The following is a 25646-nucleotide window of genomic DNA, read 5'->3' as shown; positions in this document are numbered from 1 at the left end:
TGTTTTGTTCTTGCCGTGCTGCTTTCACCAGAAAAACCCACTCTTTAACGCTGAACATACAGCAACTTGGATTTTCCATGGAGTTGTTTTCAGCAGTAAAGAGTGCATTTTTGCAGAGGAAGCAAAACCAAACCAAAACAAAACCCAACCCTTAGACACAGAGCTTTTAAGCATGGACCTATGTCTAGAAAGAGAAATGGCACAAAAGGAAGTCTGAATGAGCCCTTAGGCATTCTGATAGGGACTGGTTTTGTGTGAAAACTTATTTCCACCAATAATCTATGCTGTCACTTCAGAAATGCATGAACGGCTGCCTCTGAGCATCCAGTTATCGGTCCAGGCTACAGATATTGACTTGCATCTCCAGTTTTTTTATTTCTGCTCACACTATGCTGCATCAGGCCAGATACTTAGCAGATCAGTGCAAAACTTTCTAATCAATTTCTAATTGTCAAATAGGAGCCTGGCCTTTGTCCTTCGCCGCCTTGCACTTATTTATTAGCAGTCTTGAGTGACTCATGTTGTGCTATTTAGTCTTTGTTATTTAGGCTTAACTCGACTCAAAAAAAATCACAGGGTTTTAATATTGATGCTTGGGATAATCATCAACGCAGTCACAGTTCATGCTTCTTTCACTATGCGTCTTCAGGCTTACAATTTAGGAGCAAGCTACAAAATGCTTTGTAGCCAAAAAGACTATGGAAATAACCAAGCAATAACCATTTAGAATGGAGTGTCTCTACATAGACAGTCTGACTCCTGTGCCAGCACAAGGTCACCGTAGTATCACATTACAATGATGGAATCAGCTTTATGACACTGTTATAGGCACATACAGTGGTACCTCAGGTTACAAACACCTCGGGCTACAAACACTTCAGGTTACAGACTCCGCTAACCCAGAAATAGTACCTCGGGTTAAGAACTTGACCTCAAGATGAGAACAGAAATCACTCGCCAGCGGCACAGCGGCAGCGGGAGGCCCCATTAGCTAAAGTGGTACCTCTGGTTAAGAACGGTTTCAGATTAACAGACCTCTGGAACGAATTAAGTTTGTAACCAGAGGTACCACTGTATGCCAGATATAGAACTATAGGCTGGGCTGAACTTAAATATACTAAGCCTGTATATTTAAGTCCCAGCAGGAAAGAGACATTTCTGTAATTTAAATTTCCATTTAGACTCTTATCTTAAAGGTTTTTCCAGTGTGAGAGCTGTTATTTCCTCCATGTCAACCTGCTGCTTTGAGATTCAAGGATAAACTGATACAAAACCAAAAAGGGTTTTTTAAAATAAATAAATAAATACACTGACTGCACAATATGTTTAGCCAATTCAAGAAGTCAGTCGGTTTAGAAGGTCAAACTACTTCAATATCTTCATTCCTTAACATTTTGGAATTAATTCAACAGCCATTTACAATAGTTTTACCATATATTAAATATTTAAAATATAAATTCTGACAACTGCATATTTCCAGGCTTAGCAAAGAAGCATTAACAATGAATAATCCACCTACCTCACCTGACACTATAATGTTCTCTTTTTATTTGGAATGGCACATGCATTTGAAAACTAATGGATACACAGTTGCCATGAGAAAGAACAGATCAAAAAGAGCAACCAGCAGAAGAAATCTTTTAAAAGGACTCTTCCAATTAATTCTCAGTAACAAAATTAAATGAGTCGATGCAGTCATGGTTTGTTTTTGTTTTTTAAGACAAAGAAAAAAAATGTGTTTTTCATCTCTCTTGCTTCAATTCTCATTGAAGCCCTCTAGTGGACATCACTTACAACACCATCCTATGCATGGTCTACTCAGAAGTGGGTCCTGTTGAATATGCTCCCAAGTGAGTACAGTGGTACCTCAGGTTAAGTACTTAATTTGTTCCAGAAGTCCGTTCCTAACCTGAAACTGTTCTTAACCTGAAGCACCACTTTAGCTAATGGGGCCTCCCACTGCCGCCATGCCGCCGGAGCACGATTTCTGTTCTCAACCTGAAGCAAAGTTCTTAACCTGAAGCACTATTTCTGGGTTAGCAGAGTCTGTAACCTGAAGCATATGTAACCTGAAGTGTATGTAACCTGAGGTACCACTGTATAAGACTGCAGCTCAAGCAATGCAGAGCATCAAATCATCCTGAGGAGAGATGCTAAAGAAATATCTTCTATACGGAATCCGTATCATTCTGCACACCTTGACAACTTTAATAACCCTTCCATATATATTTTCCCAGCTCCATCTGTAAAAATCTTGCTCAAATATTTGCTCCAGTCAAACCATCCATTTACAAATACACAAGCACATCAATATGCAATTCTTGATCATTTTTATAAGACCAAATATTGCCACTGGGACTCACTTACACTGCCTGCCAAACAGATTGATATTCAATTCAAGATGTCGTCTTGACCTATAAAGCTCTTTCAAATTTTGATCAATATCATCTCTGGTTGCTGCCTCTATATGCGCCAGATGACATAAGTCATCAGATATCTTGCTAGTCTCAGTACGGTAAGATTAAAATTGTTGCCAGCTTTGCCAAAACAGCCAAGCTATGTGCAATTATAGAAGGGAAGCATAACAGAAATATACTAGTGCTGCTTATACATACCTTATCTTTAGCTATGGCCCACAATCTACAGATTTAATTTAATCTCATTTAATTCAGATGTGCCTCTACTGTGACCTTAATTTGCCCCTCCCCCCTTTAGAAAAAATGCAATAAATATCTTCCAAAATTTGGCTGTCATTTTACCAAAAATCATGCCATCCTACCAAAATAAGGTCATGTTGCCCCATACAAACAGCTATCAGTCAAACAGAAGATGTTCAAGCAAAAAAGAATGCATATTCATGCTTCTGCTACTTATTGCTAATATGCGGAAAGAGCACTTGTACATTTCCCCCATAATGAATAAGCTACACATGCATTTGGAGCCAATATGGAGGAAGATGTGCCAAAAGGATTCCCCCCCCCCCATCAATTACACTCTTTTCAACATTGCGCATTCACTTTTTTCCGCTATGCACTCAAGTGATTTAGATCACACCTGGGGAATCTTTGACCCTACCTATGTTGTTGGAGTCCTGGAAGGCAATGCTTCCTCAGCCCTGCTTTAGACCATATAGGTGGGATTACACTTATGAAATGTTGAAGCACTACAAGCTATTTATTTTACCTGGAGAAGTGACAACTAAAATTATGAAAATCACAGTCATACTATGGGGAAAGAGCTAAATGTTAACTATGTTTTCCATTTCAAAGCAGAGGAACAAGGCTGATAATTATTTTCTCGATCTACCGGTATATTCAGGTATGTATATAAAGAGCACTATGCCATTCATGGTCAGAATACGTGTCACAGGTACAGTGGTACCTCGGGTTACATACGCTTCAGGTTACAGACGCTTCAGGTTACAGACTCCACTAACCCAGAAATAGTACCTCGGGTTAAGAACTTTGCTTCAGGATGAGAACAGAAATCGTGCTCTGGCAGCATGGCAGCAGCAGCAGGCCCCATTAGCTAATGTGGTGCTTCAGGTTAAGAACAGTTTCAGGTTAAGCACGGACCTCCGGAACAAATTAAATACTTAACCCGAGGTACCACTGTATGTAGAAACTACAACTCTATTTGTAGTGATCTCATTTCACTACAAACTCATTTCACTAAGAAGCGTCTGTAACCTGAAGCATATGTAACCCGAGGTACCACTGTATCTGAGATTAATTCTCTTACAATCTTCAGTAGTTGTGATCTAAAGTATAATGACTTTTCTCTTTCCCCTGTTTGTCACAAGTACTGTTGCAACACATGCTACATTAGAATTCAACAATAGCTTCAGCATTGCACTAAAAAAAGAGTATGTCAGTCTCCAATTTCCTTAGACACAATTACAAATGCAGAAAGCACAGGGAATATTACAAAGTTTAATGTAGCATGTTTATTTAGTGTTCATATGTACATCATAGGTCACATATTTCCATGTTTCATATCTCCTCACAAGCAATTCTCAGTAACACTGTTAGACTACGATGTCATGTCATGAAATTTCAATATTCATTAGCAGAAGTATGAGCTCCATAAAGGGGCTCATTTTCTGTTGCTTTCAGACCATGTCATCAGGCTGTTGTTTTTTAGAACCCATTGGCATTTCTATCCAAGCCTTCCCCAACATCTGTGCGTCTCATTAGGGGCATCTGATGAAGTACTGCATACACTCTTCATAGGAATCATGATCTACACCCAATTAAAATGTTCCTGCCAGTCCACTTAGGTCAGAAAAATGTGAGCTAGAGGGAGTAGTAAAGCGGAAATGCCAAAACATAACAGTTATGTTCAGGGCTTTTAACTTTCAAACCAAAGGGTTATTGTTGAATGTAACATGGCCAGATAGAATCCTCATCCTTTGTAAATCTAACAAAAACAAAACCCATACGAGTCTATGCTCAACAGCCAGGCTTTAGGGCTTTATATGAAAAGTAAAGAAACCCTAACTAGACTTTCATTGCATTTCCCCCCCCCCCCCCACAGTACCCCAAAGCCTGAAGGGACTTGAAACAACGTGTGTCAATGAACTCAGCATCTCTGATATTGGTAGTGAAAAACACAAAGAACAAAGGCACTATGTTGATTAATCCCATCTGGTATTCCTAAACCTAAGAACATATTCCCTACAGCAAGTCTAACAGGGGGTGACCAATTTAGAAGGAGGAAGGAGAAAAAAAACCCCTGATAACAATCATCATCAATGAGCTCAAATTGCCCAGGGAGGGCAAGTATGCTTTCCAATTATTTTCCAGCACTGAGAGAGAATAATTTGAAAACTATTCCTTATTGCAAAATAGATGCATATTTTATATGACAAGATTTCCTGTATGCTAACAAGTATTCACATCTGCTGTCATTGCCTCATAGCCACTGGCTTTAAATACAGCATTTTTTAAAAAAATAAATTTAAAACACCATCATATTAAATATGCCTACAGTCATCGGGCTTTGTTGATATTTACAGCAAAACTACATTCTTTCAAATACAAAAAAATGTACCGTTTATTCTTTATTATCCTGGTACTACTTACTGAGGGACATTAACATTATTTGCCCAACAGCTCAATCACCATTGACTAAACAATAACACAAACCGCTCCTATATAAATCATTCCTTTCTGTATTGTGTTATCCAGTGTTAATGGTTAGAGTGTTGAACTAGGCTCTGGGAGACAACAGGGTTCAACTCTTCACTCACCCATGAAGCTCATTGGGTGACCTTAGGCAAGACACAATTCTTCAGCCCAACCCACTTTACTGGGTTGTTGTGAGGATAAAATGGAGAGGTGGGAGAACCATGTATACATACCCTTAAGCTCCTTGAGAGGAAAAGTGGACTATAAAGGTGATACTAAATAAATAAATATTAAATTTCATTTGCCACTCCCAAAATTATATTTCTATTTTATAATTATACACATCAGAAACCTGCAATGGTCAAAATTAACAAAAAACCATTTGATTAGATCCAGAATACCTTTTTCTAGAAGCAGAAGAGTTCCTAACATTCATGAAAGAGACTGAGATCTGATGGAAGTTTCCACTGGTGGGAGGAGAGGAGATGGTCCCCCAGCAATGTTCCCCATCTCCACGGAACGTCTCACATTCTTCTGACATTTTCCATAAAGGAAATTCATTTTGTTATGCCATGAGACAGCACCAATACATCGTAACCAATTAGCATTTCACAACTGATACATAAGTGCATGTTTTCCAATTCTGCCTTCTCCATTCATTTTACAGTGGACCCTCTAGTTACGTACCGCTCTGGATACGTAAGTTTCGGGTTACGAACGCGGCAAACCCGGAAGTGTATACTTCCAGGTTTCGTTGCACGCGCATGCACAGAAGTGCCCTGCGCATTTCGCACATGCACAGAAGTGCTCAATCATGCCACGCGCATGCGCAGAAGTGCCACCTCTGCTTACGGACTTTTCGAGTTGCGGATGGACCCCTGGAGCAAATTAAATTCGTATCCGAAGGGTCCACTGTACTTGACTATTTCTATGCTGTGAAACAAGCTTTGTATGATTTGCTGGGCCGCAACTCTGAACTACAAAAAGCCTATATTAAAAATTTTAATTTCTGAAAATATAGACACGTCTCTTGTTTTAGAAATAGATTGAGTTGTAGACGAGGTTAATAATAATAATAATTTCTATGCCACCCATATGACTGGGTTGCCCCAGCCACTCTGGGTGGCTTCCAACAAATCAAAACACCACAGTAAAACATCGAACATTTAAAAACTTCCATATACAGGGCTGCTTTCAGATGTCTTCTAAAGGTTCCTTGACATCTGACGGGAGGAGGTTCCACAGAGCAGGCATGACTATCAAGAAGGAGGTCTGCCTGGTTCCCTGCAGTCTCATTTCTCTCAATGAGGGAACCGCCTGAAAGCCCTTGGAGCTGGAGAAAAGGTTGTCCTTTTAGCACAAGGATGACCTATGCAGTGGGGCTTCCTCTGCTTTCCCTGCGTGCTCCCAGGATCCCCACACAAAATGAGCTCCAGAGGAATCTCCAAAACAGATGGAGAGGTTGCAGGAGGAACACGAGCAGAGGGAAGGAAGAGGAAGTCCCACTGGAGGGGTGGGAGTCCTTATGCTAATGGGACAACTTTGTTGTCTATTGGGCAAGTGATAAAGAACCTGTGGCCCCCACTGAACAGTTGATTTATCCATTCATTTTCACCAGCATGTTCATTTTATTTTCCTATAACGAGAATCTGATTTGCAAGGCCCACAAGCAAATCTTTCAAGTATCAACAAAATTTCAGTACAATTTAATTCACAAGTTCAAATGATCTAAAATAATTTCAAAGAGAGACCCCATTGTGAAATTTCAAACTAGAACTTTTATTAGTTTTCCAATATACCTGCAATGATAGCTGAATTATAACAATAACAATTAATTCCCAAATTATACAATTATGAAAATGCCAATCAACTTCCAATTAATGCATTTTAGTTAAACTGGCTCCCTGCATGGTGGTTTGGGTGCATTTCCGATCTTATATCACTGCACTCCATAATCTTAATTAATGTTAGTTATATTTCAGGGGTGAGGGTGGTGCTGTGGTCTAGGCCCTAGGCTCTGTGGTTTAGACCCAGGCACCAAGTACACCAGGGCTAAAAGCCAATCATAGAATCATAGAATCATAGAATCATAGAATCATAGAGTTGGAAGAGACCACAGGGGCCATCGAGTCCAACCCCCTGCCAAGCAGGAAACACCATCAGAGCACTCCTGACATATGGTTGTCAAGCCTCTGCTTAAAGACCTCCAAAGAAGGAGACTCCACCACACTCCTTGGCAGCAAATTCCACTGTCGAACAGCTCTTACTGTCAGGAAGTTCTTCCTAATGTTTAGGTGGAATCTTCTTTCTTGTAGTTTGGATCCATTGCTCCGTGTCCGCTTCTCTGGAGCAGCAGAAAACAGCCTTTCTCCCTCCTCTATGTGACATCCTTTTATATATTTGTACATGGCTATCATATCACCCCGTAACCTCCTCTTCTCCAGGCTAAACATGCCCAGCTCCCTTAGCCGTTCCTCATAAGGCATCGTTTCCAGGCCTATGACCATTTTGGTTGCCCTCCTCTGGACACGTTCGAGTTTGTCAGTGTCCTTCTTGAACTGTGGTGCCCAGAACTGGACACAGTACTCCAGGTGAGGTCTGACCAGAGCAGAATACAGTGGCACTATTACTTCCCTTGATCTAGATGCTATACTCCTATTGATGAGGCCCAGAATTGCATTGGCTTTTTTAGCTGCCGCGTCACATTGTTGGCTCATGTCAAGTTTGTGGTCAACCAAGACTCCTAGATCCTTTTCACATGTACTGCTCTCAAGCCAGGTGTCCCCCATCTTGTATTTGTGCCTCTCATTTTTTTTTGCCCAAGTGCAATACTTTACATTTCTCCCTGTTAAAATTCATCTTGTTTGTTTTGGCAATGCAATTCTGGGCTGCATCAATAGGAGTATAGCATCTAGATCAAGGGAAGTAATAGTGCCACTGTATTCTGCTCTGGTCAGACCTCACCTGGAGTACTGTGTCCAGTTCTGGGCACCACAGTTCAAGAAGGACACTGACAAACTGGAACGTGTCCAGAGGAGGGCAACCAAAATGGTCAAAGGCCTGGAAACGATGCCTTATGAGGAACGGCTAAGGGAGCTGGGCATGTTTAGCCTGGAGAAGAGGAGGTTAAGGGGTGATATGATAGCCATGTTCAAATATATAAAAGGATGTCATATAGAGGAGGGAGAAAGGTTGTTTTCTGCTGCTCCAGAGAAGCAGACACGGAGCAATGGATCCAAACTACAAGAAAGAAGATTCCACCTAAACATTAGGAAGAACTTCCTGACAGTAAGAGCTGTTCGCCAGTGGAATTTGCTGCCAAGGAGTGTGGTGGAGACTCCTTTTTGGAGGTCTTTAAGCAGAGGCTTGACAACCATATGTCAGGAGTGCTCTGATGGTGTTTCCTGTTTGGCAGGGGGTTGGACTCGATGGCCCTTGTGGTCTCTTCCAACTCTATGATTCTATGATCTATTCTATGATCTATTCTATGATCTAAACTATATTGCCTTTCTCTCCAGCTTCCACAAGGGATAAGTTATTTCCTCTCTTCCACTAGCCTGACCCAGTTCTTATATGCAGCCAGAGTAGAAAATGACAAGCAGGTTGAAGAAAAAGCTGAGGACAATCCTAACCTCACTGAGGCTGATTGGAAAAGGAAGCTATAGCACTTCTCCCCTTAAGTTGTTCTCCTCTGTGTACCACGCCTCACAATGAGATGGTATCTAAATCACCTGGGCCACGTTTTGGGGACTAAATAGAATCATGCTGCAAGCCACCTGATTTTCATCCTGACATAAAGATCCCCTGGTGTGAGCAAGAACACCTGCCTTAATGTAAACAAGAGCACAGACAAAGGTCATTATTTCAGGCATGCAAGAGAAAAGGGTAGAGATAAGAATTCAGTGCTAACAGAGTGACATGAGATAAGCAATTCGAAGGGTGTGACATACACACACTAAGATCCAAATCACTGTCAAGTTTTACCTTAACTTGTTAGACTAAACAGAACTACTCAAAATTAACTTCATGGAGATTTATGCTCAGAATGCCCAAAAGGTGTTTCTGCAAATAAACATACTTTAATGATCCGATTGCTGGAAATTATGGGGATCAATTCCTACGAGTGTGAAAACAACCTCAGGGCAAAAATTTTAACATACTGTACGATTCATTGGACAAATAGCAATTATGTGGCTTGAAGCAATTATGTGAAAAGGAAAGGTTTGTTTCCCTAAGTATTCACATTTTTGAACTGGGTTTTCTTAAAGCACCTCTCAGCTTTTAACAATGTAACTGCCTTTAAAAAAATTACTGTGTGTGTCCCCAAAACTTTGGGAGTGATGAGTTATTTATGTTCACTTAAGTATAAAACAGCTTTTAAATAAGGCTTCTTGCTGCTAGGCAACAATGCCTGCTTGTAAAGTAGTGAGATTATGCAGCAGTCTTGCCACTTTCCTCAATTTATAAACAGAAAGCTGTTTAATTTATAAAATTAAAATAAGATACCCACATTTTCACAATTGAAAAACCTAACAGATAAAGTCCATTTAGGATTTACATAAATTTAAATAATTTTGTAGCCCTTCTGAATTCCATCTTTGTAAAAATATCAATTTGCTTTACTTTCCTAACATTATTATTCAAATATCTATTGCACAGCTAAAACAATCCACAGGCCAATCCCATCTTTTTGCATACAATTTAGCTGGATGATAGGTCCCAAATAAACTCACAAAACAAGTGAATATAATGAATTTATAAATATATTTGATAAAATTATGGAAATTTATTCACTGCCATATCCAGCTCTCCTGTAAATCATTTTTGCTTAGGGGTGCCATTGTATAAAATTGGCTTGTTCCTCTTATAGACTGCAAATGTAAAGGACTATGTACATTTGTTTTGTAAGAATTCTACAGAAATAAAAATGGCAAGCCACATTATTATCAGCTTCTCTCTCATAAAATTCAATCATGCAAATATTTAATCAGGGACATGTGAGATTACACCATTTGACAGTATCAGCAACAGCCCATGATGCCCTCAGGTTCTGATACATATTGACTTTTCTATTACTTTAGTGGCAGATATATGCAAAGCAGGACATTAGGAAAAAAATGACCTACTTTTCAGATCTTATAATCCCCACTTAGTCCTTCCTGTGATAACCTGAGATTTCTCTCTAGGGATAGATCACTGCCCAAAGCGCAGAAAAAGAAAACAAACACAATCCTCTCACTTTCAACACGATAAACTCAGTTATAACCCTGTGAAAAGAACATCCACAGGCACACCACAGAGGACACCATCTGTCAAATACTGACTATTTAGATAGCATCTCAAAAAGAAATTAAATAGAAGATTACAGTATCCAATTCTGCAGTCCTTCATAACAAAGCAGAATCAACATTTATAGAATGTTGATACTACAGATTATACTACAAATACAAATTACATCTACAGTCGTACCTTTGGAAGTCAAACGGAATCCGTTCCAGAAGTCTGTTCGACTTCCAAAACCTTCGGAAACCAAAGCGTGGTTTCTGATTGGCTGCAGGAAGCTCCTGCAGCCAATTGGAAGTCACAGAAGCCCCGTTGGGCGTTCAGCTTCGAAAAATAGTTCGCAAACTGGAACACTCACTTCTGGATTTGCTGCGTTTGGGAGCCAAAACGTTTGAGAACTAAGAGGTTTGAAAACCAAGGTGTGACTGTATTTCCAGTGAAGTAAGCCAGTCTGGGGGAGGGACCACTGGTAAACCAAATTTTGGCTTACTGGGACAGCGCGAAAGTGTAGGGTACTAGAGAGGGGCTTACACATTTGTGCAGTCCCATTAGCCATTGTTTTGCTTACTGTGCCATGAGAACCATGCCACTGAATTTGTTTTCACTTAAACATCCGTCTGCTTCTTAACTCTGTTCCTGTGGGAAATCCCATCATTTCAGGCTTTTAAGTAGGCACTGAAAACTTCCTTCCTTTCTTCTTGATGCTCTCTCATGATTTACAGATTTTAATTGAGCTGCTGAATTTTTCATGCTTTTATTTTTATTTTTTTTTAATGTTATGGTTTTACTGGTCATTCACTTTAGAAAGTTCTTTGTGTACGGGAATCAAACGCTCCCTTCTTCTCAAAGGAAGCAGCACCTTTTTGTATAGCCTCCGTGATGAGACCTTGCTCTTGTCATTTTCATACTAAAGATAATATAATTGTATCATCCAAATGGCATACCCTGTAATTCAAGTTAGTAGAACCAAATGCAGCTTGTAAACAGATATAGATACCGAAGTTAAAGGAATTTAATCTCAGCTTTTCAAACTGGATAAGCAAGTCCCCAGTTACACTTCCTTTGCAACTTAACAGCCCGTTATAAACTTATAGGCAATATCAAATAGCGAATCGTTTGAAAAGAAAAAATGCAGTGTTGAACTTGATACAGTAGTCTAGTCACAAAAGCAGAAGGGGGTAAATATGTTTATTGCATTTAATGTTGTCTAGATCAGGCATAGGGGACGCGGGTGGCGCTGTGGGTTAAACCACAGAGCCTAGGACTCAGAAGGTCGGCGGTTCGAATCCCCGCAACGGTGTGAGCTCCCATTGCTCGGTCCCAGCTTCTGCCCACCTAGCAGTTCAAAAGCAAGTCAAAGTGCAAGTAGATAAATAGGTACCGCTCCGGTGGGAAGGTAAATGGCATTTCCGTGTGCTGCTCTGGTTTGCCAGAAGCGGCTTAGTCATGCTGGCCACATGACCCGGAAGCTGTACGCCGGCTCCCTCGGCCAATAAAGCAAGATGAGCGCCGCAACCCCAGAGTCGGCCACGACTGGACCTAATGGTCAGGGGTCCCTTTACCTTTACCTAGATCAGGCAACTTCAGCCTTTTCAAATTCAGGGCCCACTTTTAACCCAAACATGCATTTGGAAACCCATTTCTTAACCCTTTACCATATATTTGCATGGTAGTAGTTCTCCTGTTGTGAACTACAGGATCAGGCTGTGACCCATCAACTGAAGACCAGTGGTCTAGATGATTAACCACTAGTGCTCTTAGTATTGTGCTGCCTCCTCTTCCAACCTGCAGAAACAGCTTGCTGGGTGGGGCAGATCTGCTGTGCTAGCTTCCAGCAGATGGGTCACTGTTGCTTAGTGGGAGAGGCAGCAGGGAGGTTGATGTTGTGCAAATGCAACAGCAGGAGCACCAGACCTCCCCATCACCTTACCCCTCCCAGTAAGCACCTGGCCAGTACACTATCATAGCTACTTCCTCCCACCTGGAAAGCCTCTTCTGCCAACCTGGCAACTTCCCCCACCTTTCAGTCTTTTCCACAAGGGGCTTTGTGTAATAGCAACTCTCAAGCTGTATGATATATTTTGCCATTCATTCTTTATTTGCTGCTGCATATCAAGAGCACTGACAGCTCCAGGTTTTCTGGGGCCCTTAGGAAGGACTCTTTCAGTGGATGCACTTTCCAGAGTGAGCTTCTTCCTCTGAGCTCATTCAGTTGTTCTCTTCCTCTGAGCCCAGTCTGCACCACTGCCCAGAAAGAGCGGGTAAGATGAGCATAGGATGCTCTATTTCCATGATCTCAGAAAAAGTGTGAACAGCCAGAGAGCAATGGAGGAAGAGGAGGAGAAGAAGAGGCGGCCTGCTAGACTCGGGACCTGGGCAAGTTCCTAACAATGACAATCCCTGACACCAACCCTGAACAAGAGAAAGTATTTTCAATCCTTTCTTCTTTCAAAAACTACTTCTGAAAAGCTGCAGAGGCAACCACCCACTCCTCAGCTGGTGTGGCTGAGCACATAAAGTTCTATGGCCTTATGGCTGTTTATATCTTCCCTTCACCCTTTGGGGGGGGGGGAAAGGACAAATTGATGCTTTTCCCAAAGAGGAAACACAACAAGAACTTGTCTCTCAAAGACAATATTGTAGTATGAGGCAAGGGAGTAATTTCCTTACCCGAATCCTCTGCCAATTCCCAAGTAGCATTACTTACAAGTCTTACTTCTTTGGGCATCTGAAGAGGAAGCACCTGCCAATTTCTACTGGGTAAATAAAAACAGCACAGAAATGCAGCTTTGTATAGGAAACTCAAATTATGGGAAACAGTTTTTAAGAACAGCAAAAAAACAAAATCAAACAACCCTCTTAAAAAAATCACATGGGCATATATAGGATATTTACTGCAGAACATTGCCCTAATAGCTACAAAGAAGCAATGATCTAAAAAAGGATCCAAAATTAAATCTGTCTTACCACTGGTAGTTGATAACTCATTCATATTGAAAATTCATATTTAGCTACGACTATACGTTAGCAGAAATTAGTCCGAGTGGGGTTTTGCTTTGCTTTGTTTTGTTTTGTAAACCAACATTTATTTGTACTTTTTGGCAAATTTATAGTTGCCTCCAACTTAGATAAACAGTTGCTGCTTTGCTTAGATAGCTTCAACCCTCTGATTAATGTAAGAATTGACTCCAGATCATGTCCTCTATCACAGTTAAAGGTAAAGGTAAAGGTACCCCTGCCCGTACGGGCCAGTCTTGACAGACTCTAGGGTTGTGCGCCCATCTCACTCAAGAGGCCGGGGGCCAGCGCTGTCCGAAGACACTTCCGGGTCACGTGGCCAGCGTGACATCGCTGCTCTGGCGAGCCAGAGCAGCACACGGAAACGCCGTTTACCTTCCCGCTAGTAAGCGGTCCCTATTTATCTACTTGCACCCAGGGGTGCTTTCGAACTGCTAGGTTGGCAGGCCCTGGGACCGAACAACGGGAGCGCACCCCGCCGCGGGGATTCGAACCGCCGACCTTTCGATCAGCAAGCCCTAGGCGCTGAGGCTTTTACCCACAGCGCCACCCGCGTCCCCTATCACAGTTAGGCTGAGGCATTTAAGGCAAAATATTCCTCCTGCTCTCCTCTGCCGTATACTATACTATGCTATACTATACTAACCTAGTGGGAAACTTGTGGCCCTCCAGATGGCATTGGACCACAACTCCCATTTTTCCCTGATTGTGAGCTTCCCACAAACACCTGGTCACTTTGTGGATGCTCAGTTAGTTGCTCCTTTAGCATCTTCTTCCAGCAAGGCTCTTCTTATTTTCTGTGGGAATGTTGTGGATAGTAGGAGAGGATATATTGATTAAATATTATCCTTCCTCACTCACGCTAGTGAGTCAGTAGCAGAGTACATAGGCCAATATATTGCAGGAAGCTAGTTAGTAGAGTCGTTTGAATCTACTTAAGCAATCCAATCTGGCTTGTCCAGATTGGGTTTTTTCCCTGGTAAATCCCCTTTGTTCCCTCTTAAAAAGAATAAAGACACAACAGTCTTCTTTAAAAGTAATAAAAAGTTTACTTACATTCAGTTCACAGTAGGTTCCCCGAAGGCAGACTTTAGCTTGTAGATTTGAGTTCATCCCATATGGGGATTGAGCCCATGTGCTGCTGGCTAAGAGCCAGCAGACAGCAAAAGCATCGAGATCAAGAGTCAAAGAGGAAGATGGTTGTGTGACTGGCCCTTTTACAGGGTCTCACAGGGTCACACCCATCTACCTGATCACACACAGGGGGAGGATGCTCAAGACCAGGTGTGACAGGAAGTCCTCCTGGCTGGAGTAACATCCCCCTTTGTGCCCACTCTGGGCAAACAGGAAGTGTTGTACTTGACTGCTTATGTTACATCCCACATTTTCCAGCCAGCAGGGCCAATAAATCCTTCACTTAAATCCTCTCTGGGTGGGGCAAACAGCAATCTGAAGAGCTGTTGCCTGAACATGTGTTCAGCAATGCGTTCTAGCACATTATATTTTATTTAATTATTATTATCATTATTTTGGATGGCACTTGTGGGATATAATACTAAGTATAATTACAATGACGCACGTCCATCTGATGGTCCATGTTCATGACTGGGCAATTAAAGGAATGGCCAGACACTAATATTCTCTAAATGCTACCAATGAGAAATTTGAAAACCAAACATTCCTAAGAGCTTTGGAAGCTAAATTTCCAAGGTTTAAGTGCAAGAAAATAGCCACCAGTCCAGCCTTCACTAACCTTATATAGATATGTTGATTGTGAAGAGTTGCATTCAAAAACCTCTGGAGGTTACCAGGTTGAGGAAGTCTAAACTATTGACTATGGACCTAATATTAATGCTCCATCTCTCATCTCTATGTTGCAACTGCCTGCCTAATTTACTTTCAGATGGATTTGAGGTGATAAAGGCAAGGTTGTAGAAGCTTCCAAGTTCCTCCAATCTGCTCCTAGACTCTAAAAGCTAAAACAACCATCATGTGCAAAACTCTTTAAAACTGTTCACAAACCCTGTTCTTATCCTGACTTACCATTTTGTTTGAAGGGTGTGAAAAAAGGAATAATTATCCAGCTGTGCACACTTAATGCTGATGTAATTCTAAATGTTAAATTGCAGCAACTCAGCACAGCAAACTACACTGACATTGGAGGCTTCTGTAGCAAGATTCATCAAGAGAAAACCTGTCAAGGAATAGAGCTCATCACTTCCTTTGAATTCTTCAATATAATATGCCAACACAGTACAGGTTTGTACAGATGAACCAACACTTAAGGAACAGGGTCAGCTGCTTGCAAAATTCCCAAGAACATTTGACAATGCGAGAGTATGAATGGAATTGAAACAGCTGTGCTGGATCACAAACCCCGGGCTGTTTCAGTTACAAACCTTTCTTTATGCTTTTAAACGTGTGCAGTATTCAGAGAAATGTGTAATATGTCCTCATTTCAAGTAGTATGCTTCAATCACATTCAGTTTGCCTTTTGCTCCACCCCATCCTTATAATGAAGTACAGATCAGTCTCTCCATTTCTCTTGCTTTGCTTATCACAATAATAAGGTTTTGAAAAGGAAAACATATATATTATAAAGCAGAAACATTATAATAGGTTTGGTTTGGACTTCTGAAAGAGAAAAAATACCCTTAAAACCAGCTCATCCTTAAAAATGCAGACATGTATACATATGTACCCCTCATCATTAAAAATGCAGAGATCTAGACCAGCCGTGGGCCAGTCCACCGTCCCTCAGACCATGTGGTGGGCCGGACTATATTTTGAAAAATAAATAAATGAACGAATTCCTATGCCCAACAAATAACCCAGAGATGTATTTTAAATAAAAGCACACATTCTACTCATGTAAAAACATGCTGACTCCTGGACCATCCATGGGCCAGATTGAGAAGGCGATTGGGCTGCATCCAGCCCCCGGGCCTTAGGTTGCCTGCCCCTGATCTAGACGCATTGCTGAGTTCAGTGGCACTTACTCCCTAGTAAGTGTGTTTAGGATTACAACCTTAATGACCAGTTTCTCCTAAAGGCTATTCATTATGCAAATTCAATAAAACTCCCCTGACATATGCTGCAATTTACAAGTCTAACCCAGTGTGTCCTTTATACAATTAGGAGCAGCTCACTACTATAGTTGCAAACATTTCTAATCTCTTATGGAATGTCATAATCTAGGGTTGCCATATTTCAAAAAGTGAAAATCTGGACACACACAAAAAGACATTTTTGAGCTATTTTTTAAAGAAAATTCACCAAAATCTAAACTTCGGACATGGGTTGCCATATTCCGGATCTTCCCGGACATTCCAACGATTTCCGCCCGGACACTGTTTCCAACAGCCAAATCCCGGCTATGTCCAGGAAATTCCAGGTGTATGGCAACCCTACATAATCTTCCACAGAAAGTTCATGGAAGGGAAGGGAAGATTGCTAGATGGTCAACTGGCCTTCCAGTTTCTAGATTGGTAACTGTATTATTCAGTTGCAACAAATGATATACAGTGGTACCTTGGTTTACAAACGTAATCCATTCCTGAAGGCCATACTTAAACCAAAACCATTCTTAAACCGAGGTGCGCTTTCCCTAATGAGGCCTCCCGCTGCTGGTGCCCTTCCACTGTTCAGATTCCATTCTTAGACCAAGGTAAAGTTCCCAAACCGGGACACTATTTCCGGTTTTGTGGAGTTTGTAAACCCAATCATTCTTCAACTGGACTGTTCTTAAACCGAGGCACCACTGTATTGTGATACCTTATACTTTTAAGTCCACAGCAAGCCCCTTAAAGGCAGTGGCACTCACTGGTGCTGACAGTGAGCACTACTTGCAAATACAGTGGTACCTCGCAAGACGAATGCCTCGCAAGACGAAAAACTCGCAAGACGAAAGAGTTTTTCGTTTTTTGAGTTGCTTCGCAAGACGAATTTCTCTATGGGCTTGCTTCGCAAGATGAAAACGTCTTGCAAGTTTGTTTCCTTTTTCTTAAAACCGTTAATACCCAGTGTCAGAGCTGCCCCTGGTCCCAGCTCACAAAGGACCAGTTCCTCTTTATATACAGAAGTCTTTATTGAAGTTCATTATTGGTTTGACAGCCGTGGCGCGCAGCCCTACGTCTGAAACCCTAGACCGTCGAAGCTCCGTCTGAGTCTCCTCCCCCCAGACACCAGTTTAAGACTCTGGCTTTGCTCCACCTCTTCCTCTGCTCCCTTTTCCTCTGGGTCCGCTTGTCCGCTGAGGTCTTGCCCTTCCTAGACTCTTCTGAGGCTGAATCCCCTGAGTCTTCCCCCTCCCTCCGGCGAGCTTTAGGACCTGGTTCCCAATCCGTGCTTTCTGCTGTCCCGCGTGCCTGTACATTTGAACTTGGCGCGCGCGCCCAGCCTGCCACCTTCCTTCTGACCGTTATACTGCTCCTGTCGCTGCTTCCCTCTTCGGGGATGCCAGCTGGGCTTGACTCCGCCTCCCTGCTTGCCGGAGGAGACGCTGACTCTGACCTATGGGGCTCTTCCCTCTCACTACGCTCTGGTGGGGAAGCTGGCCCTGATTTCCAGCTACTGCTTTGGGAGTCTCCGCTGGCCCCCTGCTTCTGGTGTGTCCCCCCTGGGACCCCCCTTGCCCTGGCCATCGGCGCCCCCTTCTGGGAATCTTCTGATTCACTGGAGAGGCTCATGGAATCTCTCGGGTCACTGTCATTCTGCCCTCCGCTGCCCTCAGATTCTTCCCCTTCGCTCTCCATTTCCTCTCTCCCCTGCGCCTCTGCTCCTGAGCCCCTGACACCCAGGGAAACCATGCTTCACAAGACGAAAAATTCGCAAGACGAAAAAACTTGCAGAACAAATTAATTTCGTCTTGCGAGGCACCACTGTAGACAATTGGGAGTTCACTTTGAGCTCTGGGATGTAGCTGCCTCCATACCTGTTGCAACTCACAGGCTAAGCTTTCACACCTTGCAGATAAATATTATATAACTTACTACTGGACCAGATCAAACAGCAGCAATGGACACACCTATAGATTCTGTTCATAAAAATTGGCTGTCCTACAGACATCCTACTTAGTTACTGTGAAGTTTTAAATTGCCAAGTGGCTAGACAAAAGCTATCGTATCCTTTTCCTGTGTCTTAAAAATATATATATTTGATATGCAGAAATTGGCATAGACCTCTTTACAGCAGGGCAATAAACAGGGCCAGCCAAAGTCATTTTGGCACCTGAGACAAACCACAGAAAGGTGCCTTTCCCCACCAGGGGAAGAAGGAGTCAGTGAAGATCTACATCAGGAACAAGGTGAAAGGGGGATCAAATCAACCTTACCTGATGGTTAGAGTGGGAATCGAAGACCATAAAGGGAGATTTGCCTATTAGCGATCTTAGGAAGCAGACGAATATGCTTTTATTTTCCCAAGCATTCATTTATTAAAATTATATGCTGATTTTATGATGTTTAATATTGCCATGGTCTTACTATATTTGTTTTAGTTTTATTTATTTTTGAAGGGCAGCATATAAACTTTAAAAATAAAACCAGCCAAGGTTAAATAAAAATAAAGATGGAATGAGAGATTTGGCAAGAGGGCTCATACTATGACATGATACAACTTTATCACACAAACAAAATGTATCTGATATAGTTCTTAATTAACTGCAAACAATGATAGTTTCAGAAGTAACCAGGACTGGAATACATAGGAACTATACATAAGAATACATTAACTGTATTTACAGGAAAGAGGGTGGAGTTATACATCAAGATCACAACTTGTGGTGAAGAAATAAAATCTGTTAGAGCAAGCAGAGATTATTTATTTAAGAGAAAAATGGCTCTAGTATCAGCAGCTCATTCAAAGTAAGTGCAAGAAGTAATGGCTCTGAGATGTCTATTTATAACTATTAAAAATGGAAAACCCAAGGAATTCCCTTGAAAGCTGTGGCAACAAAGCATTACATTAATGGAACTGCATACACTAAATTAAAGCCATAAAATCTTCTACTCCTGTCTCAATTGGGAATATGAAAGAAGAATATTCTTGAAAAATACCAGAATCCATTTGGTCAGTGGTCTGGGAAGCCTAGTGGATCGCACAGGATCCCACCTTCTCTACAAAACAAGTTTAAGTCATCATAGTAGCATAGTATTTGTATGGTGCTTTAGAATATTCCAAACACACAACATGATTTTGTGTGATTGGTGACTGTTATTATCCCCAAACTGAGATTGAAAAAGGTCAAGGCTGGCCTTCCAAGACCACCAAGTGAGATGATGCTAAAGGTGATATCCAATTTAGGAGTTTATGGCTCATGCCCTGTGCTTCGCTTATTGTTGCATCAAGATTTCAACTTCTCTAAACCTCAACAATATCCCTATAGGTTTAGCACTGAGCTTCCTTAAATCTTGAAACCTTCCAAAATATCTAAGAGTCATTGGCTGTATGACTGAACACTTAAAACCCAAACTAGGTGGATCTTTTCGTTATCTGTTAATATCATGGGACTTTGCAAAGGCAAATCCTTTTCACGCTTCTCTTCTTCCTGCCTCCAGTTTATCTGGGCATCATAGCAAAACTAAGAACTTATTCTCCAAGTAGGTGACCTCTTAAGAATGATGTTCAGGGGGGCTAGCTATAAGATATTCAGTGCTGATAACCCCTGAAGAAGTATGATAAAGAGTGTCAGACCTGGGATAAGAGGGGCCTAGGTTTAAATCTTACCAGATGTCCTTTTGGCATCTCCCATCCTATACCATCTCACAAAGCTGCTATAAGGGTAAAAGCTCGGAGAAACTAATGTACAGTTGTACCTCGGGTTACAGACGCTTCAGGTTACAGACTCTGCTAACCCAGAAATAGTATCTTGGGTTAAGAACTTTGCTTCAGGATGAGAACAGAAATTGCACAGCGGTGGTGTGGCGGCAACGGAAGGCCCCATTAGCTAAAGTCAGGTTAAGAACAGTTTCAGGTTAATAACGGACCTCCAGAATGAATTAAGTTCTTAACCTGAGGTACCACTGTACGTCATTCCGAGCACAAGATACAAATGCAAAAGACAGAATGAGTTTTGTGGGAAGTTCCCTCTGAAACCATCTATCCCAGATAGGCTGTCATATGAGCAGAGAAGACACAGATTGAGATGCCACTCATTCCGAAATGCACAGAAGTAATAGCCAAGCAGTTATAGTAGTGTGCTCAGGAGAACCAACTCTCCCTCTAATCTCATGACAACCAAATCATTGTGCTGTGTGTGCTAGTGGGCCAAAAGTTACATGCAAAAGCCACACTCTTGTATTCAGTGTTAATTAACACAATCAGAAAAAGTATAGCACCTTAATTCCATATTCAAATCAGTTATGGTTAGACTCCCACCCCCAGTTTGCGTATCTGCATGCACTGGAAGACAACTGCCATTCAGCTTCCATACTTGTGAGTATACCAAGATGACTAAAAAAAATAGTTAACTTTCATTAAGCTATCGTAGGTATGGCTCCTTGGAATGCTGGGTAAAGTATGTGGGCTTTTCTTTATGCTCAGGATCTATTTGCCGTTTCATCCCTTTCTGTCCACTCAGATAGCTGACTAGTAAGGCCACCTTCCTTTCAACCAGTAGTTACAGTATTACTGACTTGTGCATAACCTTGCTTGTCCCTGTTCTGTACCTGGAGAATGCTACAGTCTTGATTATACAGATGGATGGGGTGGGGGTTAAAGGAAGGGGTGCATTCATTCATTCATTCATTCATTCATTTAATTTCTATCCCATCTTTCCTCCAAGGAGTTCAAGGTGGAGCACATGGTTCCCCCTCCCCATTTTATCTTCACAACAACCTTATGAGGTGGTTGGGCTAATAGAAAGTGACTTGCTGATGGCCACCCGAGCTTCATGGCTGAGTGGGGCTTTGAACCCTGGTCTTTCAGGTCCTAGTCAAACACTCTAACCACTACACCTCACTGGCTGTCTTCATGAATGATCCTTCCTTATGGCTCTATGAGCTCATCCAATATAATGAATCCAAGGTGATCACTCTTACCCAACTTACTGGCAATTGCATAAATGGTCAAGATATGTAGGATTACATTTTCAATGTTTGCTCATTTATGGGATTTGTGCGCGCGCGTTTTTTCTAGCTTGGATCTGAACATGTTCTGTTTACAGGGCTTCCAAGTTGCAGGGCACATTATGCAGAAAATCAGAGAATTTCAAATAAACATCCGAAATAGGGTTTCCTTTTTTTAAATAAATTGAAACAACTCCCCCCCCCAAAAAAAATCCTGCTAACAAAACATTCCCTTCAAAAAAATTTAACGGCATTTGATTTAATTATTTACTGCATTTATATACCAGATTCCTGTCAAAGCAGTTTACAATTTTAAAACACCCAAACAAATGAATGGTATAAAATGCAGAAGAAGTCCCCACCAGTGGACTGATGGTGGGAGGGAATCCCTGACCCAGGATTCCTTACTTCTTCCTTCTCTTAGGGCACACAAAAACCTTAAAGAGCCCTAGAGAATATTGGGTTTTCTGAGGTCAGAACTGTATGTAGAAGACAGAACTTAGGGATTCCAGAGGAGGAAGGCAAAGAATAGCACATTGGCAACCAGCAGAAGGCGGCCCAGGTAAAGGACTCTGGATGTCCTAGTGTCTTCATATGAAAACAAGAAGCTCTTGTGTGGCACAGTATTTCTCCCCCTGTCATTATATCTCTAAGGTCATCATTTACTGCTTCCAACCCCTAACAGCCCATGGTCTTGACTGGAGATGAAAAGAGTAATTTGGAAAGGTTTTATACAGAAGCCATTCAAGCTTATTTCTACGTATTGCACTTATTTAGTATGAGTGTGGTGCAGCTGAAATTCAGCAGTAGCCGATTCTGGAAGCAATGTCTCTTTTCTCTCCAGCAGGTGTTACTATAACCAAGGTGAATTGCAACATATATACTGCAACGTTTGCACTAACTGGCAATTTTTTAAAGAGTAACAGTGTGGGGGGTGGCGGGGAGAGAATAAATTTCATCCAAATGCAAATTGCAAATTATGTAAGACATATAAAACGTTGGACAAAAAAAAGTGAGATAAAGACCAAACCTGCCCTCTGGAATGCAAACAGCCTCTACACAAGATGCCTGCAGAAGCACCACAGCAGTACCAAAATGGATGTGCGAATTACATTAATGCTGCATTATTCATTTATATACCAGAGGATATCATAGACATTAAAGAGAACTGCATTCCTTGTATTAGGCTCCTTCAAGTCAACTATTTCTGTGCCAGCCCAGGCCAATTTTATGTAACAGGATTTTAAAAAATAAAGTTTATGTTGAATTATATGACCCAGTTCCTGCTTTGTATATGCAACTCCTTTAGGGTTGAAATGTTAACAGCAGCAATGAGGATGTGTTGAAGATTCCCTTCAGGGATGGTAGCAATAACAATTCGAACAGCCCATTTCATCTGCCTTGTCACTCATTTTACCAATTTCTTTAATATACCTTTCATTGTATCCTCTAACACTGGTTAACGAACCCTTTCATACCAACCTGCCTCCTATCAAACAAACATTGTCCCAATGGATCATTTCCTTACAGGGGTGAAAATGCTAAGCCAGTTTCCTGCTGGGTCTCCCCAGTAAACACTCCCTTGAGTTCAGACCTAGTAAATTAACAACTAATTAGGAATACTTGTGTGGACATCACCCCCCCACACACTGAAAATGTCACCCCTGGGCGGCATGGATCTTTTACGAGACCCAGCTTAAAGGATCTCCCGTCTCTTTTCTCCTTGGTTTTTCCCTGTCTGCAGCAGCAGATCTCCACAAGGTGCTCCTAAAAGCTGTGGCGCAATTGAGAAAACGGGAAAGCTCCGAAAGAAAGAAATAAAAATCATTCCTGCCATCTGCACCGGCAACATGGATTTGCCCCCCCCCCCCCATCATCACAGCCCGTGCAAAAAAGGAAAAAGAAGCAGCAGCCAAATGCGTTACACCACTGAAGTGGCTGGAACTGGGAGGGTGGAATGGAAAGGTGAGAATCGCCCCTCTTTAACTTCTGATATTCCAAGACGGAAAGGTGGGAAGCGCGGGGGGTGGGAAGGGGGGGGTGGGAGATGCTTTGGGGAAGCAAGAGAGATATATTGGCTAACTACATTGGATGAGGCAGCGTATAATCTCAGAGCAACGTCTTTCCCCCACCCCAAACCGGCTGCGTCCTTCCAGCCGAGCTAATTGCTCTGGGTATTGCAGTGCTGCTGCTGCTGCTAAATCGAGCGGGCTGCTTGGGCTGCGGAGCTTCCCAGAGGAAACTTGCCTCATCCTTCTGTTGCGCGCGCGGCGGCAACTCGGCCAGGTTCTGCCTCCCCATAAGAGGGCGACTGAAAACGACCCATAAACCTGGGGACGCTTTTGGAGGCGCGCACATCTCCTTCCTCAGAGCGACACTCCCTCAGAAAAGCTCGCGGCAGCAGCCCCCTCCCCCCAATCTATCCAGCCCCCCCCCCCACTCCACTCGCCACCCCAGGGATGGATTTAAACACCCAACCCAGCTCTTCGAAATCTCCCTCGGTGCGGATAACAATAAGAAGCCAAGTCCTACCTGTGCGGGGACCGCGCTGCTGAGGGAAAAACGCGCGCGAGGTGCGGCGGGCGGGAGGGGGCTGCGCAGCTGGAGGTTTCCCGCGTTCAGCCGCAAGCACCTGGGAGCGCCCTGCCCTGCTTGGCTTGGCTTGGCTAGGCTAGGCTTGGCTGCCTTGCCCCCTGCGCGCGCGCCCACCTCCCTCCCTTCTCCTCAGCGAAGTCCACCCCCAAAAAACGCCTTGACAGTTGCCCGCCTTTGCCTGAGGGGGCTGTGGGCGAACCGAGCTGATTGGGGCAAGAGCGGGAGGGGGGCCGGGGGGCGGTGGCGGAGCGCGAGAGCGCCGGGCAGCGATTGGACGCGGGTGATGTCACTCTCGAGCCTGGCAACGAGGGAAACGTTGCTGGGTCAGGGAAGGGCTTCGTCGGGTTGGGAAAGCGGCGGCAGCCTCACAGCTGCAAAGGAGCCGCGGGCGCGGAAGGAGGCGTGTGGCGGCCGGAGGGGGGGGGGGAGAGAGACTCTCCGCGGCGACACCCCGGAGAACGAGGAGGCGAGGCAAGCGGCGCGCGAGGCAGCGCCCACCCGCCCATCTATTCGCGGTGACACATTACTGCAGGTGCAAAGGCGGCGCGCGGCAGCCTTGGCTCCGCCTCCCTGGCGCGGGCACAGACCCCTCGCACATGCCCAGTATCCAAATTGAAGCCCGACTGAAGCTCCTTCCCTACCCGGAGTTCCCTTGGCACTCTCGCTTGCGCCAGTAGCTTCTAAGGATAAGGGCGAAAGGATGCTGCTGTCTGTGTAGGTGCTGCTGAGAGATATTGAGGGTCCAGGGAGTGATGTTCAGCAGATTTAGCAGCGGGATGACGAAGAAGAAGGGTTGGTTATGTGGGGTTGGGGGAAGGCTTCAGGAGGTGAGAGCAGGGCCGGGCAAATGAGGATGCCCAGAGGAGAAAAGAAGGCAAGAGTGGGAGTTAACCTGGCATATCATTATGCAACCACTCGGGAAAATTCCACAGTCTGCAGGAAAGTCCGGTTCCGCCCCATTCCCAAGGCACCCTACCCCTTCTAAGGACAGGATTCCATGAGCCTGGGCAAAAATATATCATAGCATCAAGGCATTCCAGATTCTCTTCTCTCCCACAGAAATGTATGCCCCTAGTGGCACACACACACACACACACACACACAGTCATAATACTAAACGCACATTTAGCATACAGGGGCGATTAAAAATAAATAAATGCAAACCCGCATTTAATGTGTGCTTTGCCCCACATTTGCGACCTGTAACTCTACTGACACCAAAACCAGTTAATCTTCTCTCAACCTTAGAGGGATTCACAACCAGAACTCCTTTAATTTGTACATTTTCATAACGTGGATATTAAGCGTGGTTTTCTTTCACCGTTTAGAAGTGGTTGATTTCAATAGAAAGACAACACTGCAGTAGCAACAGCAACATATAAGTTCAGATTCCATAGCTACCCTGTGGCAAAAGGGCTCTCTTCCCACATCCTAGAGCAGGGATGGAGAACCCTGTGGCTCTCCAGATGTTGTTGGGACTCCAGCTCCCACAATTCCGGACTCTGACCATTGGCAATGCTGGTTGGGGCTGATGGGAGATGGAGTTCAGCAAAAT

The 25646-nt window shown here is 43.0% G+C and overlaps 1 protein-coding gene across 1 annotated transcript in view; it reads right to left on the bottom strand.

The window, feature by feature from the left end:
* The window catches only part of CNTN1 (contactin 1), a 161269-nt gene extending 136958 nt beyond the window's left edge, over positions 1–24311 (bottom strand). The window contains exon 1 of the mRNA XM_028746414.2: positions 24029–24311. The gene's annotated coding sequence lies outside the window, so the exon portion shown is untranslated. The remainder of the gene's footprint in view (positions 1–24028) is intronic.
* Between the last annotated feature and the right edge of the window lie 1335 nt (positions 24312–25646).

Source organism: Podarcis muralis, chromosome 10, assembly GCF_964188315.1.
Source record: "Podarcis muralis chromosome 10, rPodMur119.hap1.1, whole genome shotgun sequence".
NCBI classification, from domain to species: Eukaryota; Metazoa; Chordata; class Lepidosauria; order Squamata; family Lacertidae; genus Podarcis; species Podarcis muralis.
The sequence above is the reverse complement of the archived record's forward strand: the minus strand, read 5'-3'. Positions and strand labels throughout refer to the sequence as shown.